Below are 17,061 nucleotides of genomic sequence, written 5' to 3'. Positions count from 1 at the left end.
GGATTCTCTAGAGAAGACTGATCATAGCATGTTAGAATTTCAAATTCAGTTTGAGGGTGAGAAACTTGGGTCTCAAACTAGTGTCCTGAACTTAAAGGCAATTACAAAGGTATGAAGAGAGTTGGCTAAAGTGGACTGGGAAAATAGATTAAACAATGGCAAGCATTGAAGGAGATATTTTATAACTCTCAGCAAAGATATATTTCATTAAGAAAGAAAAACTAAGAGAAGGATGAACCTTCCATGGCCAGCTAAGGAAGTGAAGGATGGTATCAAATTGAAAACAAAGGCATACAATGTTGCAAAGATTAGTAGTGGGTCAGAGGATAAGGAAATTGTTTAGAAACCAGCAAAAGACGACTAAAAAAAATGAGAGAAGATACATTATGAGAGTAAACTAGCAAGAAATACAAAAACAGACAGCAAGAGCATCTATAGGTATATAAAAAGGAAGAGAGTAGCTAAAGTAAACGTTGGTCCCTTGGAAGGAATTACTACTGGGAAACAGGGAAATGGCAGAGACTTTGAACAAATATTTTGTATCAGTCTTCACGGTAGAAGACTCTAAAAGCATTCCAATAATAGATAATCAAGGGGCTATAGGGAGGGGGGAACTTAAAACAATCACTATCACTAGAGGAAAAAGTACTAGGCAAACTAATGGGACTACAGGTGGACAAGTCCCCTGGGCCCAATGGCCAGCATCCTAAGGTCTTAAAAGTGGCTACAGAGATAGCGGCTGCATTGATTGTAATTTACCAACATTCCCTGGATTCTGGAGAGGTCCCAACAGAATGGAAAACCGCAAATGTAATGCTCCTATTTAAGGAGGAAGACAGAAAGCAGGAAACTATAGACCAGTTATCCGAACATCCGTTTTTGGGAAAATGCTGATCCATTATTAAGAAAGTAGTAGCAGGACATTTAGAAAATCATAATACAATCAAGCAGAGTCAGCATGGTTTTATGAATGGGAAATCATGATTGACAAATTTGCTGAAGTTCTTTGAGGATGTAACGAGCAGGGTGGATAAAGGGGAACCAATAGATGTAGTGTATTTGGATTTTCAGAAGGGATTCGATAAGCTGCCACACAAAGGTTATTGCACAAGATAAGAGTTCACGAGGTTGGGGGTAATATATTAGCATAGATAGAGGATTGGCTAACAAAAGAGAGAGAGTTGGGATAAATGGGTCATATCCATGTTGGCAAACTGTTACTAGTGGGGTGCGACAGGGATCAGTGCTGGGGCCTCAACTATTTACAATTTATATTAATGACTTGGATGAAGGGACCAAGTGTAATGTAGCCAAATTTGCTGATGATACAAAGATAGGTAGAAAGGCAAGTTGTGAAGAGGACACGAAGAATCTGTAAAGGGATATAGACAGGCTAAGTGAGTGGGCAAAGATTTGGCAGATGGAGTATAATGTGGGAAAATATGAGGTTATCCACTTTTGGGAGGAAAAAAAAGCGAATTATTATTTAAATGGAGAGAGATTACAAAATGCTGCAGTACAGAGGGATCTGGAGGTCCTTGTGCATGAAACACAAAAAGTTAACATGCAGGTACAGCAAGTAATTAAGGCGGCAAATGGAATGTTGGCCTTTATTACAACGGAGATGGAGTATAAAAGTATGGAGGTCTTGCTATAACTGTAGCTTGACCACAGCTGGAATACTGCATACAGTTTTGGTCTCCTTATCTAACAATATATTGGCATTGGAGGCAGTTCAGAAGGTTCACCAAGTTGATTCCTGAGATGAAGAGGTTGTCATGACGAAAGGTTGAGCAGGTTGGGCCTATACTCATTGGAGTGTAGAAGAATGAGAGATGATCTTACTGAAACATAAGATTATGAGGGGGCTTGACCGGCGTCGATGCAGAGAGGATGTTTCTCCTCGTGGGGAATCTAGAACTAGGGGGCATAGTTTCAGAATAAGGGGTTGCCCATTTAAAACAGAGATAAGGATGAATTTCTTCTGAGACATGAATCTTTGGAATTCTCTATCCGAGAGAGCTGTGGAGGCTGGGCCATTGAATATACTTAGTGGAAATACAGAGATTTTTGAATGATAAGGGAGTCAAGGGTTATGGGTGGGTAAGGAAGTGGAGTTGAGGCCAAGATCAGATCAGCTATGATCTTATTGGTTGAACGTTATTATATTCTCACCACTTGGCAGCTAAAGAGCTTTCAAATAGGGCAAAGTGGCATTCCACCCGATCTCAGTCACGTTGTGGACAAACCTTAAAAAGGTAATGTTTTAGCAAGGGGCCAAATGACCTGCTCCTATTTATGTTCTTATGTAATCATCCTTTTTGTCATTTAATCTCTCCTGTCTACCACACTATCACAGACCTTCCCTTTTGTTCTTTTCTCCACATCCCCTTTCCCTGCCTTTGCACTTGCTTAAAACCTGGTATATATGTTTTTTCCAGTTGTCGGGAAAGGTCATCAACGTTATCTGATTCTCTCTCCACAGATGCTGCTTAACCTGCTGAGTATCTCCAACATTTTGTGTTTTTAATTATAGGAAGAATTTGCTTGTGTTGGTTTAAAAGAAAAATCTCCAGAAGAGTCCTAGCAAATTGCAAATTGACCTTATTTAACAGATCTAAACAATAATGATGCTTTGTTACCTCTAGACTTGACCATTCCAAAGCTCGCCTGGCCGGCCACCCATCCAACATCCCCTCCATAAACTTGAGCTAATCCAACTCGCACCAAATGCCATTCTCACCCATCCTTTGTGTGCTCGCTGACCTACATTGGCTCCTAGTCCAGCAACGACTCAATATTAAAATTCTCATCCTCGTTTGCAAATCCCTCCATGGCCTCACCCCTCCCGAACTAACTTCCTCCAGCCCTACAACCCTCCAAGATCTCTGCACTCCTCCAACTATTGTGCATCTCCTATTTTAATTGCTCCATCATTACAGCTGTGCTTCGAGCTGCCTAGGTCCTCAACTCTCAACTCGCTCTCCTCCTGTAAAATGCTCCTTAAAACCTAGCTCTTTGATCAAGCTTTTGGACATCTGTCCCAAATATCTCCTCTGTGGCTCGGTGTCAAATTTTGTTTGATAACGCTCCTATGAAGCGCCGTGGGACATTTTACTACATTAAAAGGTGTTATACAAGTGCAAGTAGTTGTTGCTAAAACATGACCTTTTTAAGGTTTGTCCACAACGTGACATAGATCGAGTGTAATGCCACTTTGCCCTATCTGCAAGCTCCTTAGCTGCCAAGTGGTGACAATACAATACCATTCAACCACAAATTTTACCAATCTTTCATAAGAACATAAGAAATAGGAGCAGGAGTAGGAGTAGGCCATATGTTCCTTTGAGCCCGCTCTGCCATTCAATAAGATCATGGCGGATCATCGACCTCAATCTCCGATTCCCCTAGAGTCCAAAAATCTATCTATCTCAGCCTTGAATATACTCAAAGGCTCAGCATCCACAGCCCTCTGGGGCAGAGAATTCTAAAGATTCACAACCCAGAGTGAAGAAATTCCTCCTCATCTTAGTCTTAAATGGCGTACCCCTTATCCTGAGACTATGCCTCCTAGTTCTAGACACTCCAGCCCGGGGAAACAACCGCTCAGCATCGACCCTGTCAATTCGCTTCAGAATCTTGTATGTTTCAATGAGATCACCACTCATTCATCTAAACTCGAGGGTATAGACCCATTTTACACAATCTCATCATCATAGGCAGTCCCTTGGAATCGAGGAAGACTTGCTTCCACTCTAAAAAAATTAGTCCTTACTTAGGTGGCTGAACCACAAGAAGAGAACCACAGTCTCAGTCACAGGTGGGACAGATAGTCGTTGAGGGAAAGGGTGGGTGGGACTGGGTTGCCGCACGCTCTGCTGCCTGCGCTTGATTTCTGCATGCTCTTGGCGATGAGACTCGAGGTACTCAGCACCCTCCCAGATACACTTCCTCCACTTAGGGCGATCTTTGGCCAGGGACCCCCAGGTGTCTCTGTGGGGATGTTGCACTTTATCAGGGAGGCTTTGAGGGTGTCCTTGTAACGTTTCCTCTGCCCACTTTTGGCTCGTTTGCTTTGAAGGAGTTCCGAGTAGAGCGCTTACTTTGGGAGTCTCGTGTCTGGCATGTGAACAATGTGGCCTGCCCAGCGGAGCTGATCAAGTGTGGTCAGTGCTTCAATGTTGGGGATGTTGGCTTGGTCGAAGACGCCAACATTGGTGAATCTGTCCTCCCAGGGGATTTGTAAGATCTTGGAGACATCGTTGGTGGTATTTCTCTAGCGACTTGGTGTCTACTGTACATGGTCCACGTCTCTGAGCCATACAGGAGGGCGGTTATTACTACAGCCCTATAGACCATGAGCTTGGTGGCAGATTTGAGGGCCTGGTCGTCAAAAACTCTATTCCTCAGGCAGCCAAAGGCTGCACTGGCACACTGGAGACGGTGTTGAATCTTGTCGTCAATGTCTGCTCTTATTGATAAGAGGCTCCCGAGGTATGAGAAATAGTCCATGTTGTCCAGGGCCGTGCCGTGGATCTTGATGACTGGGGGCGGGGAGGCAGTGCTGAGCGGCATGGACAGGCTGATGGAGGACCTTTGTCTTACAGATGTTTAGCGTAAGGCCCATGCTTTTGTACGCCTCAGTAAATACGTTGACTATGACTTGGAGTTCAGCCTCTATGTGCGCAGATGCAGGCGTCGTCCGCGTACTATAGCTCGACAACAGAGGTTGGGATGGTCTTGGATCTGGCCTGGAAATGACGAAGATTGAACAGGTTCCCGCTGGTTCTGTAGTTTAGTTCCACTCCAGCGGGGAGCTTGTTGACTGTGAGGTGGAGCATGGCAGCGAGGAAGATTGAGAAGAGGGTTGGGGCGATGACTCCAGAGAGTATAGGCCCATTTTACACAATCTCATCGTAGGACAGTCCTCTCATCCCAGGAATCAATCTTGTTAGTCACATTGCTTTATTCAAGACCGGAGTACTGTAGACGTGAGTAAGTGTGACCTTAATCTGTTTATTCTGACTCGAGTGCTGATACAGCATGGGAGGCCTGCTTTTATACAGTGCTCCCAAGAGATGCTGGGATGCCTTGGGACTCCAACAGACACACCCTCTGGTGGCGGTAGAATGCTGGTTACATAGGGTTGCATACATAACATCACTTCCTCCAAATGTCAATAGTACACTTATTTACAGGGCTAGACGATCTGGGGCTTTTCGTTCCCTTGTCGATCGTCTCGATACAAATGCAGGTGCAGGTGAGTTGGTTGGTTCTTCGCTGGGCTGCTGTGCAGCTGGCCTTGCTGGGGATAATGAGTTCAGCTTTGTGGTCAACCGTGATGTCGGTTGCCACTTGTGTGTGTGTCGGAGGGTCGAAGTTGGTGGTGTCCTCATCAGATTGATCGTGGCTGTCTGTGAATCGCAGTTTGGTTTGGGCCAAATGCTTTCTGCAAGTTAGTCCATTTGCGAGTTTGACCTGAAACACCCTACTCCCTTCTTTGGCTAGGACAGTGCCAGCAAGTTATTTGGGACCATGTCCATAGTCGAGTACAAATACAGGGACATTGACTTCAATATCGCGTGACAAATTTGCGCGATCATGGTACATGCTTTGTTGATGCCACCTGTCCTCGATGTGATCATGGAGATCAGGGTGGATGAGAGAGCGCCTTGTTTTGAGCGCCCTTTTCAGGAGCAGTTCGGCAGGGGGAGCCCCGGTGAGCGAGTGGGGTCTGGTGCGGTGGCTGAGCAGGACTCGGGACAGGCGGGTTTGCAGGGAGCCTTCCGTCACGTGTTTCAAGCTTTGCTTGATGGTTTGGACTGCCTGCTCAAGCCCGCATCCAACGGCCAGGCAAAACAGGACAGTTGTGACGTGCTTGATCCCATTGCGGGTCTTGAATTCCTTGAATTCAGCGCTGGTGAAGCACAGCCCGTTGTCGCTGACAAGGACATCAGGCAGGCCCTGTGTGGCAAACATGGCTCGTAGGCTTTCGATGGTGGCAGTGGACGTGCTTACAGACATTATTACACACTCAATCCACTTTGATTAAGCATCCACAACAACAAAGAACATTTTGCCTAGAAATAGGCCAGCGAAGTCAGTGGATCCTAGACCACGATTTGGAGGGCCACGATCACAAACTTAGCAGTGCCTCGCTCAGTTGAGAGCAAGTGTTGCATTGGCACACGCAAGACTCCAAATCTGAGTCGATGCCGGGCCACCACACATGGGATCTGGCTATAGCTTTCATCATTACTATGCCTGGGTGGGTACTGTGTAAGTTGCGTATGAACGGTTCCCTGCCTTTCTTGGGCAAAACCACGCGATTACCCCACAAAAGACAGTCCGCCCATATGGACAGTTCATCTTTACGCCGCTGGAATGGCTTGATCTCTTCATGCATCTCCGTTGGAATGCTGGACCAGCCCCCATGGAGGACACAGTTTTTTTTTTACAAGGGACAGTAAAGGATCCTGGCTGGTGACTTTTCGTTTTCAAATGCATCCATCACCAGACCAAGTCTGCAGGCTGTGTTATTTTCACCCCGGTGGTGGTAATGGTAGCCGACTGAGGGCATCAGCGCAGTTCTCTGTGCCTGGCCTGTGGCGGATTCCACAGTCATATGCAGACAGCGTGAGTGTCCATCTTTGGATGCGAGCAGAGGCATTGGTATTGGTATTGATACCTTTGCTCTCTGAGAATAGCAATATGAGCGGCTTATAGTCAGTTTCTAACTCTAACTTAAGCCTGAACAGATACTGATGCATTTTTTTTTTACTCTGTAAACACATGCCAGAGCTTCTTTTTCAATCATGCTGTAGGTCCTTTTGGCCTTGGATAAGTTCCTGGATGCATAAGCGACCGGTTGCAATGTTCCCGATTAGTTTGCTTGTAACACACACCCGACCCCATACGAAGACGCATCGCAAGCTAGCACTAAACGTTTACAAGGATCGTACAGGACAAGCAGTTTGTTGGAACGCAACAGATTTCGGGCTTTCTCAAAAGCTGTCTTTTGTGATTTCCCCCATACCCAGTCATCTCCCTTGCGTAGCGACACGTGTAGAGGTTCTAGCAAGGTGCTTAACCCGGATAGGAAATTACCAAAATAATTGAGGAGTCCCAAGAATGACCGCAGCTCCGTCACGTTCTGTGGTCTCGGCGCGTTCTTGATGGCCTCCGTCTTGGTGTTGGTGGGTCTGATGCCGTCTGCCACGATTCTGCTCCTTAAGAACTCGACCTCTGGCGCCAGGAAAACACATTGAGTGTTTCAATCTGAGTCCCACATGATCTAGCCGGCTTAGAACCTCTTCCAGGTTCTGCAAATGTTCGACGGTGTCCCGACCTGTGATCAATATGTCGTCCTGGAAAACCACGGTGCGCGGAACCGACTTTAGCAGACTCTCCATATTCCTTTGAAAAATAGCCGTGGCCAATCGAATCCCAAACAGACATCTATTGTAGACGAACAGACCTTTGTGCGTGTTGATGCAGGTGAGGCCTTTCGAAGATTCCGCCAGCTCCTGAGTCATGTAGGCCAAGGTCAGGTCCAACTTGGTGAATGTCTTTCTTCCTGCCAGTGTCGCAAATAGGTCGTCTGCCTTGGGTAGCTGGTACTGGTCCTGTAGCGAAAAATGGTTAATCGTTACTTTATAGTCCCCACAAATTCTGACCGTGCCACACCCTTGAGAATCGGAACAATCGGACTGGCCCACTTGTTGAACTCCACCGGCGCGATGATGCCCTCTCGTTGCAGCCTGTCTAGCTCGGTCTCAACTTTCTCTCGCATCATATATGGTACCGCCCGTGCCTTGTGGTGGATGGGTCGTGTACCGGGAATCAAGTGGATCTGCACCTTCGCCCCCATGAAACCTCCAATGCCTGGCTCAAACAACGACAGAAACTTGCTCAGAACCTGGGCACACGAAGCGTCGCCAACGGATGAAAGCGCTCGGATGTCGTCCCAGTTCCAGTGGATTTTCCCCAGCCAGCTTCTGCCGAACACTGTGGGGCCATCTCCTGGTACAATCCATAATGGTAGTTCGTGCACTGCTCCATCATAGGAGACTTTTACTGCTGTGCTGCCAATTACAGGGATCAGCTCTTTAGTGTAAATTCTCAGCTTGGTATGAACAGGGCTCAGCTTGGGCCTGTGTGACTTGTTGCTCCAGTCTGTCGAAGGCCCTTTTGCTCATGATGGACTGACTCGCACCCGTGTCCAATTCCATGGATATTGGAATTCCGTTCAGTTTAACTTTTAACGTGATCGGTGGACATTTTGTGGTGAAGGTGTGTACCCCGTACACTTCTGCCTCCTCGGTTTGAGTCTCTAGTTCAGTTTGATCCGCCATGGATCGGTCTTCCTCTGCAACTTGGTGGTTTGCAGGGTTTGCAGCTCGTCTGCACATTCACTGGAGGTGTTCCATTGTTCCACAGCCTTTGCACGCATAGTATTTGAAGTGGCATTGATGGGCTCGATGATCACCTCCACAGCGCCAAGGTGTCAATTGCCTCGCATTCACACTTGATGGCGGACTCAGTCATCTGAGGTCATGCAGCTGCAAGCATGTACGTTCTTCCATCTGCATTCCTGCCTGAAAACGACGTTACTTTGTGTACAGTACTTGACGAAACATCTTTATGCTGCGAAATTTGTTTAGTGTTATCACTGGTGGACATAAATGCCTGGGCTATCGTTATGGCTTTGCTCAGGTACGGTGTTTCAAAAGTCAATAGTTTGCGAAGAATAACCTCATGGCCAATGCCAAACACAAAAAAGTCTCTTAGCATTTGCTCCAGGAATCCATCGAATTCGCAATGTCCTGCAAGGCACCTTAGTACGGAGACGTAGCTCGCCACTTCCTGGCCTTCAGACCGCTGACATGTGTAAAATCGATACCTTGTCATCAGAACGCTCTCCTTTGGATTTAGGTGCTCCCGGACCAGTGTACACAGTTCTTCATACAATTTGGTTGTTGGTTTCACCGGAGCAAGAAGATTCTTCATAAGGCCATAGGTTGTTGCCCCGCAGACAGTGAGGAGGATCGCCCTTCGTTTGGCAGCGTTCGCACTCCCTTCCAGCTCGTTGGCCACGCAGTATTGGTTGAGTCGCTCCACGAAGGCCTCCCAATTGTCCCTTTCTGAGAATTTCTCCAGAAAAGCAACAATTCTCTGCATGGTTCGTAATCTTGTCGCCAGTTGTTAGTCACATTGCTTTATTCAAGACCTGAGTACTGTAGACTTGAGTAAGTGTGACCTTAGTCTGTTTATTCCGACTCCAGAGTGCTGGTACAGCATGGGAGGTCTGCTTATATACAGTGCTCCCAAGGGATGCTGTGATCCCTTGGGACTCCAACAGGAAAGGGGTACTGAGGGAATGATCAGCCATGATCTTATTGAATGGTGGTGCAGGCTTGAAGGGTCAAATGGCCTACTCATGCACCTATTTTCTATGTTTCCAACAGATATGCCCTCTCGTGACAGTGGAATGCTGGTTACATAGGGTTGCATATATAACAAATCTAGTGAACCTTTGTTGTACCACCTCTAAGGCAAGTATATCCTTCCTTAGATAAGGATACCAAAACTGTGCACAGTACTCCAGGTGTGGTCACCACACCCTGTACAATTGTAGCAAGACTTCCTTACTCTTATACTCCAATCCCCTTGCAGTAAAGGCCAACATGCCATTTGCGTTCCTTATTGCTTGCTGTACCTGCATGCTAGGTTTGTGTTTCTTGCACGAGGACACCCAAATCTCCCTGAACACCAGCATTTAAAAGTTTCTCACCATTTAAAAATATTCTGATTTTCTATTCTTCCTACCAAAGTGAGTAACCTCACTTTTCCCTACATTATACTCCATCTGCCACCTTATTGCCCATTCACTTAGTCGAACTATGTCCCTTTGCAGACGCTTTGCGTTCTCCTCACAGCTTACTGTCCCACCTAGCTTTGTATCGTCAGCAAACTTGGATACATTACATTTGGTCCCTTCATCTAGGTCATTACTATAGATTGTAAATAGCTGAGGCCCAAGCACTGATCATTATGGCAATCCCACTAGTTGCAGCCTGCCAACCTGAAAAAGACCTGTTTATTCCTACTCTCTGTTTTCTATCCGTTAACCAATCCTCTATCCATGCTACTATATTACCCCCAACCCCATGAGCCCTTATGTTGTGTAATAACCTTTTATGTGGCACCTTATCGAATGCCTTTTGGAAATCCAAATATGCTACAACCACTGGTTCCTCTTTATCGACCCTGCTAGTTACATCCTCAAAAATCTCTAATAAATTTGGCAAACATGATTTCCCTTTCATAAAACCATGTTGACTCTGCCCAAGTGCCCTGATACCACTTCCTTAACAATTGATTCCGGCATTTTCCGGACGACAGATGTCAGGCTAACTGGCCTGTAGTTCACTGTTTTTTCTCTTCCTCCTTTCTTGAATAGCGGGGTTACATTTGCTATCTTCCAATTCGCTGGGACCATTTTGGAATCTAGGGAACTTTAGATCAAATCGAATGCATCCACTATCTCTGCAGCCACCTCTTTTAGAACCCCAGGATGTAGGCCGTCAGGTCCAGGGGATTTGTCGGCTTTTAATCCCATTTATTTCTCTAGTACTTTTTCGCTACTTATATTGATTACGTTAAGTTCATCTCCCTCATTAAACCCTTGGTTCCCCACCATTTTTGGTATGTTTTTTGTGTCTTCTACTGTGAAGACAGATACAAAATATTTGTTTTAATGTTTCTGCCATTTCCTTATTCCTCATAATTTCTAGTGTCTCAATCTCAATATTTACTTTTGCTGCTCTCTTCCTTTTTACATACTTGTAGAAGCTCTTACAATCTGTTTTTATATTTCTTGCTCATTTTCTCTCATTCTATTTTTTCCCTCATCAATTTTTTGGTCATCCTTTGCTGGTTTCTGAAACTCTCCCAATCCTCAGGCTTACTACTATTTTTCGCAACATTATAAAAGTTTCTTCTTTCAATCTAATGCTATCCTTAACTTCTTTAGTTAGGCACGATTGGATCACTTTTCCCGTGGAGTTTTTGTTTCTCAATGGATGTGATCCACAAGACAATAAGTTGACCAGCTTTATGAAAAGCTTTTGCTCTGTAAATACAGTTGTCTCAGAATCCACAAATTAAATCTATATTCCAATTCAGATTTGAAGGAAGAGAATGAGGAGGACTTAAAGGAATGGTAATTTTCTGCTAAAAATGGAAATTCAAAATCATGAGATATAAATTTGGGATGAAGTTGAAGGATAACTTTTTCCAGTTATCATACCACATTTATTATACCGGTTTCACTACCTGTGTGTGGAATTTTCTACATCGTACTTCACTTGAACACGAGGACATTACTCTTTGCGTAATCACCCCAATGCTCATTTTCCAGGTTCTAGGAAAGGAAAAGGGGGCACAAATTACCCCATTTTTACAGTGGCATTCTAAGAAGTTAGCAATGGGCTTTGTAACTGCACCCCTCCACAGATTGGAGGGTTTGATGGGGCCAGAAGAACAAACTGGTAAGTGGCCAACAATTTTCTGTTTGCTGTGGAGGCCTTCTACTTGCTGTTCTCTAATAGTGACTAGAAGGTCCCCAGAGATCAGCAGCCAGGTCCACAACTGCAGCCTCTTAAGATTGTAACTATATTCCTGATTCCATACTAATTCCTGGTGCAAGATTCTGCCATGGAGTGGCCTGGAGTGAGACAGAGCCATACTAATGACTTGGCTCTCTAAATCTTGATATACCTCAGCCTGGACAGCCAGACCACACTTCTGATACACTCTGTCTGGCCAACACCTACTATAAATGCTGTGCAAGGGGAGGAAGGGAGAGGAAAGAAGAAAAAATACAATCAATAGGATGTCAAAAAAACATCCACCACATCGAATCACTTTGGCTGGGTAGCAAGATCAGAATGACATTGTTCACTAGTTCAGTTGTACCTCTCCAGTCCGACACCCTTGGCACCTGACCAGTGCCGAAACAGAGAATTTCCCAAACCACGGGCGGTCTCCCTTACCAGTACAGGTGGACAACGCCCGGGCTCCTGTATGTGTGAGTGCGTGCCACGGCAGCCTGTGGACGGCTTCCTCAGCATCCGCACACGCACTCACTGACTGACAGATGCTCCCAGCTGATCGCCAAACACACTGATTGATCAGCCATTGCAGCCGATCAAAACTTAAAAAAAAATAAACACTCCTCTCCCGCAGGCCCAACTAATGCCAAACCACAGATGTTTCCGGATGAAAGAGTCCCGGACTAGAGAAGTACAACCTTTAGTATGTTGGCAAACCAAAACATTTACAAACCACAATGGGTTTATCAGAATTATTATATTTTCCTCTAGTTTTTGTTGTTGCTACAACCAGAGAATCATAGGAAGTGGAGATAATGCAGGTAATTATCTGTTCCTGAGTGAGACAGGCCATTAGCATTCATAGAGATACAAACATTAAAAATAGGCGAGAAAGACCCAGTGTTCACACAATCTACGAGATATTGCAACTTTGCACACCACCCTCCCTAATCACTAGTAATGCTAACTCCCGGGGAAGACAAAGTAAAAAAAAAAAACAAAAGCAAAATACTGCAGATGCTGGAACCTGGAATAAAAACATAAAATGGCTGGTGGGGGGACACGACAGAGAGAGAAGGGGGCGGGGGGCTCGACAGAGAAGGGGGCGGGGGGCTCGACAGAGAAGGGGGCGGGGGGGCGACAGAGAAGGGGGCGGGGGGGCGACAGAGAAGGGGGCGGGGGGGCGACAGAGAAGGGGGCGGGGGGGCGACAGAGAAGGGGGCGGGGGGGCGACAGAGAAGGGGGCGGGGGGGCGACAGAGAAGGGGGCGGGGGGGCGACAGAGAAGGGGGCGGGGGGCGACAGAGAAGGGGGCGGGGGGCGACAGAGAAGGGGGCGGGGGGCGACAGAGAAGGGGGCGGGGGGCGACAGAGAAGGGGGCGGGGGGCGACAGAGAAGGGGGCGGGGGGGGGAGGCTGAACGGGGCGGGGGGGGGGGGGGAGGCTGAACGGGAGGGAGGTCCAGTCCGATCTTCACCCAGTGAGCGCATTCGGCGAGGACTAGGTTCGGGCCCCTCCCACGCAGCCTCGGGGTGTCTGGAACTACTGCACATGCGCGCACACTCTAGCGTGCATGTGCAGAGGTACCGGCACTGAAAGGCTCCGCCCCCGACCCCTTGTGCTGCGCCACGTCGAGTATGAAGACGTCCTGAGGCGACCGGAGAATCACAAGGTCAGTTTTGGGTGCCCTTTTTCTTCCAGAATGTTGGCGCACCTTATCGAGATGCGCCGTTTTTCCAGAGGGCGGAAACTTGGGGGCCCTATGAAAGTAAACTAGCACAAAATATAAGAACAGGTCGCAAGAGTTTCTATAGGTATATGAAAAGGAAAAGAGTGGCTAAAGTTGGTCCCTTCGAGGACGAGACCAGGGAATTAGTAATGGGGAACATGGAGATGGCAGAAACTCTGAACAAATATTTTGTATCAGTCTTTACGGTCGAGGACACTAACAATATTCCGACAGTGGATAGTCAAGGGGCTATAGGGGGGAGGAACTTAACACAATCACTAAGGAGGTGGTACTCAGCAAGATAATGGGACGAAAGGCAGATAAATCCCCTGGTCCTGATGACTTGGATCCTAGGGTCTTGAGAAGTAGCGGCAGGGATTGTGGATGCATTGGTTGTAATTTACCAAAATTCCCTGGATTCTGGAGAGGTCCCAGCCGACTGGAAAACTGCAAATGTAACGCCCCTATTTTTAAAAAAAAGAGGCAGACAAAAAGCAGGAAACTTTAGACCAGTTAGCCTAACATCTGTGGTTGGGAAAATGTTGGAGTCCATTATTAAAGAAGCAATTACAGAACATTTGGAAAAGCAAAATTCGGTCAGGCAAAGTCAGCATGGATTTATGAAGGGGAAGTCATGTTTGACAAATTTGCTGGAGTTCTTTGAGGATGTAACAAACAGAGTGGATAAAGGTGAACCAGTGGATATGGTGGATTTGGACAACCAGAAGGCATTTGACAAAAGGTTACTGCACAAGATAAAAGTTCACGGGGTTGGGGGTAATATATAAGCATGGATAGAGGATTGGCTAACTAACAGAGAACAGAGAGTAGGGATAAACGGTTCATTCTCTGACTGGCAATCAGTAACTAGTGGGGTGCCGCAGGGATCAGTGCTGGGACCCCAACTATTTACAATCTATATTAACGACTTGGAAAAAGGGAGTGTAACGTAGCCAAGTTTGCTGACGATACAAAGATGAGAGGAAAAGCAATGTGTGAGGAGGACACAAAAAATCTGCAAAAGGACATAGACAGGCTCAGTGAGTAGGCAAAAATTTGGCAGATGGAGTATAATGTCGGAAAGTGTGAGGTCATGCACTTTGGCAGAAAAAAAAAATCAAAGAGCAAGTTATTATTTAAAGAGAGAAAGATTGCAAAGTGCCGCAGTACAACGCGACCTGGGGGTACTTGTGCATGAAACACAAAAGGATAGTATGCAGGTTCAGCAAGTGATCAGGAAGGCCAATGGTATTTTGGTCTTTATTGCAAAGGGGATGGAGTATAAAAGCAGGGAAATCTTGCTATAGCTATATAAGGTTTTGGTGAGGCCACACCTGGAATACTGCGTGTAGTTTTGGTTTCCATATTTACAAAAGAATACACTTGCTTTGGAGGCAGTTCAGAGAAGGTTCACTAGATCAGATCAGCCGTGATCTTATTGAATGACGGAGCAGGCTCGAGGGGCCATATGGCTTACCCCTGCTTCTTATGTAAATCGCTGTTTCACCTGGAAGGAGTGTTTGGGGCCCTGAACAGTGGGAAGTGAGGAGGTAAAGGGGCAGGTGTTGCATCTCCTGCGCTTGCATTGCACGGAAAGGTGCCGTGGGGAGGGGAGGGGGTGACTGTGGAATGGACCAGGATTTTGCGGAGGGAGTGGTTCCTTCGGAATGCTGAGAGGGGAGGGAATCACTAGGTTGATTCCGGGGATTGACTTATGAGGAAAGGTTGAGTAGGTTGGTCCTCTACTCATTGGAATTCAGAAGAACGAGAGGTGATCTTATCGAAACGTATAAGATTATGAGGGGGCTTGACAAGGTGGATGCAGAGAGGATGTTTCCACTGATGGGGGAGACTAGAACTAGAGGGCACGATCTTAGAATAAAGGGCCACCCATTTAAAACAGGGATGAGGAGAAATTTCCTTCTCTGAGGGTTGTAAATCTGTGGGATTCGCTGCCTTAGAGAGCTGTGGAAGCTGGGACATTGAATAAATTTAAGACAGAAATAGACAGTTTCTTAAACGATAAGGGGATAAGGGGTTATAGAGAGCGGGCGGGGAAGTGGACCTGAGTTCATGATCAGATCAGCCGTGATCTTATTGAATGGCGGAGCAGGCTCGACGGGCAGTATGGCCTATTCCTGTTTCTTATGTTCTTATGTAAATCGCTGTTTCACCTGGAAGGAGTGTTTGGGGCCCTGGACAGTGGGAAGAGGTAAAGAGGCAGGTGTTGCATCTCCTGCGCTTGCATTGCACGGAAAGGTGCCGTGGGGAGGGGAGGGGGTGACTGCGGAATGGACCAGGATTTTGCGGAGGGAGCGGTCTCTTTGGAATGCTGAGGGGGGAGGGAATGGAAAGATGTGATTGGTAGTAAGAAGAAAAAACACCCTAGTTCAGAAAAAGCTCTGGAAAATCCCCCCCACCCCACCCCCCGGACTTCCAAGACAATCAAGAAAGCTCTGGAAGAACATGACATCACCAGACATACTTTACTAATCCCCCTTAGATGTGTCCCAATGCCCTTATGAATACAGGTCTGTACAAGACCGGAAAAGTTCATTTCTATCCAGCAGGTGGGTTTCAAAGATCTAAGATTTCATACCCTTCAATAACCATCTGCCAAAAAATCATCCATCACCCTCTTGAAATTTCCACCTTCCTTTATTTCCACTTACATTTAGGCTATTCCATATATTGACCAGAGTGTGTGAAAGTTGCATCTTAACTGTGCCAGATCTTAAAGCTATTCCATGAAAGTTTGAATCAATATCTCCTGTAGAATGTGTGTCAATAAATATTGCTCTAGAATCCAGGTCCATCAGCATCTAGATTCATATGGAGCTGTTCTTCATTTTTGAACATTTGAGAACCATCACACCAGCAATATTGAGCCAATACTCAATTCTACACTCAGTCATTGGAGAGTTTTTGGAGTCTACTGACTGTTGTCCACAATATTGAGTTCTGCTTTGGTTTCAACTGGACTTTCTCATAATTGCAAGGTATGCAATTGATTCAGAACAAGCTGTCCGTCACTGTACTGGTAAAATTAGAAGCTCTACACCCGTTCTTTCATGAAATCATTAACCATTTTCTGGCTATAATCTCAAGTAGACATCGACACAGGAAAACATCTTCATTCCTCAGGATTCAAAATGTCCATTTAAAGGATCAACAGTAAAATACCCATATGTTCAGTACTGATTTTGGATGATATTGGGTGTGCTATGTCCCACAAAAGTTGAAAAGCCTCATTATGAAAGCTGGATGAAAAGGTAATTTGGGCTTAATGCCTTCTGTCTAGGGTAAGTAGAGAAAGTGTTAAATTAGTTAGCACACCTTTAGATGGAATTTTCCAAAAATAATCCCTACCTTTAGTTATTTTGCCATCTGATCTACAGTAGGAGGAATACTTCTAAGTTGGCATGTACTCAAGGCCTCTGATACTGGAGGAAATGATTCTAGATACTCATTCTCAAGTCAGCCTTCTACCAGAAATAATGGTTCAAATCTACCTGAATTTCACTGCTTCCCTGGGATTTATGCGCATTTCCTATCTAGAGTTACAGCAGGAGACTGGGATAATCCCCAGGATGAGTTACAATTTCTTGCAGCATAATGAAGTGTAATATTAATCACACGCAAGGATCCATGATATTCTATGTTGACCTTAAAACCTAGAGCTGACTCACTGGAGGCTGATGGTAACTAGCTGAAACAAA

At 45.9% G+C, this 17,061-nt stretch overlaps 1 protein-coding gene across 2 annotated transcripts in view; it reads right to left on the bottom strand.

The window, feature by feature from the left end:
* The window catches only part of g2e3 (G2/M-phase specific E3 ubiquitin protein ligase), a 137,274-nt gene that overhangs the window by 32,596 nt on the left and 87,617 nt on the right, over positions 1-17,061 (bottom strand). The gene's annotated exons all lie outside the window — the stretch shown is intronic.

Source organism: Pristiophorus japonicus, chromosome 4 (assembly GCF_044704955.1).
Source record: "Pristiophorus japonicus isolate sPriJap1 chromosome 4, sPriJap1.hap1, whole genome shotgun sequence".
Lineage (NCBI taxonomy): Eukaryota > Metazoa > Chordata > Chondrichthyes > Pristiophoridae > Pristiophorus > Pristiophorus japonicus.
Note: the sequence above shows the minus strand (reverse complement) of the source record. Positions and strands in the feature narration are given on the sequence as shown.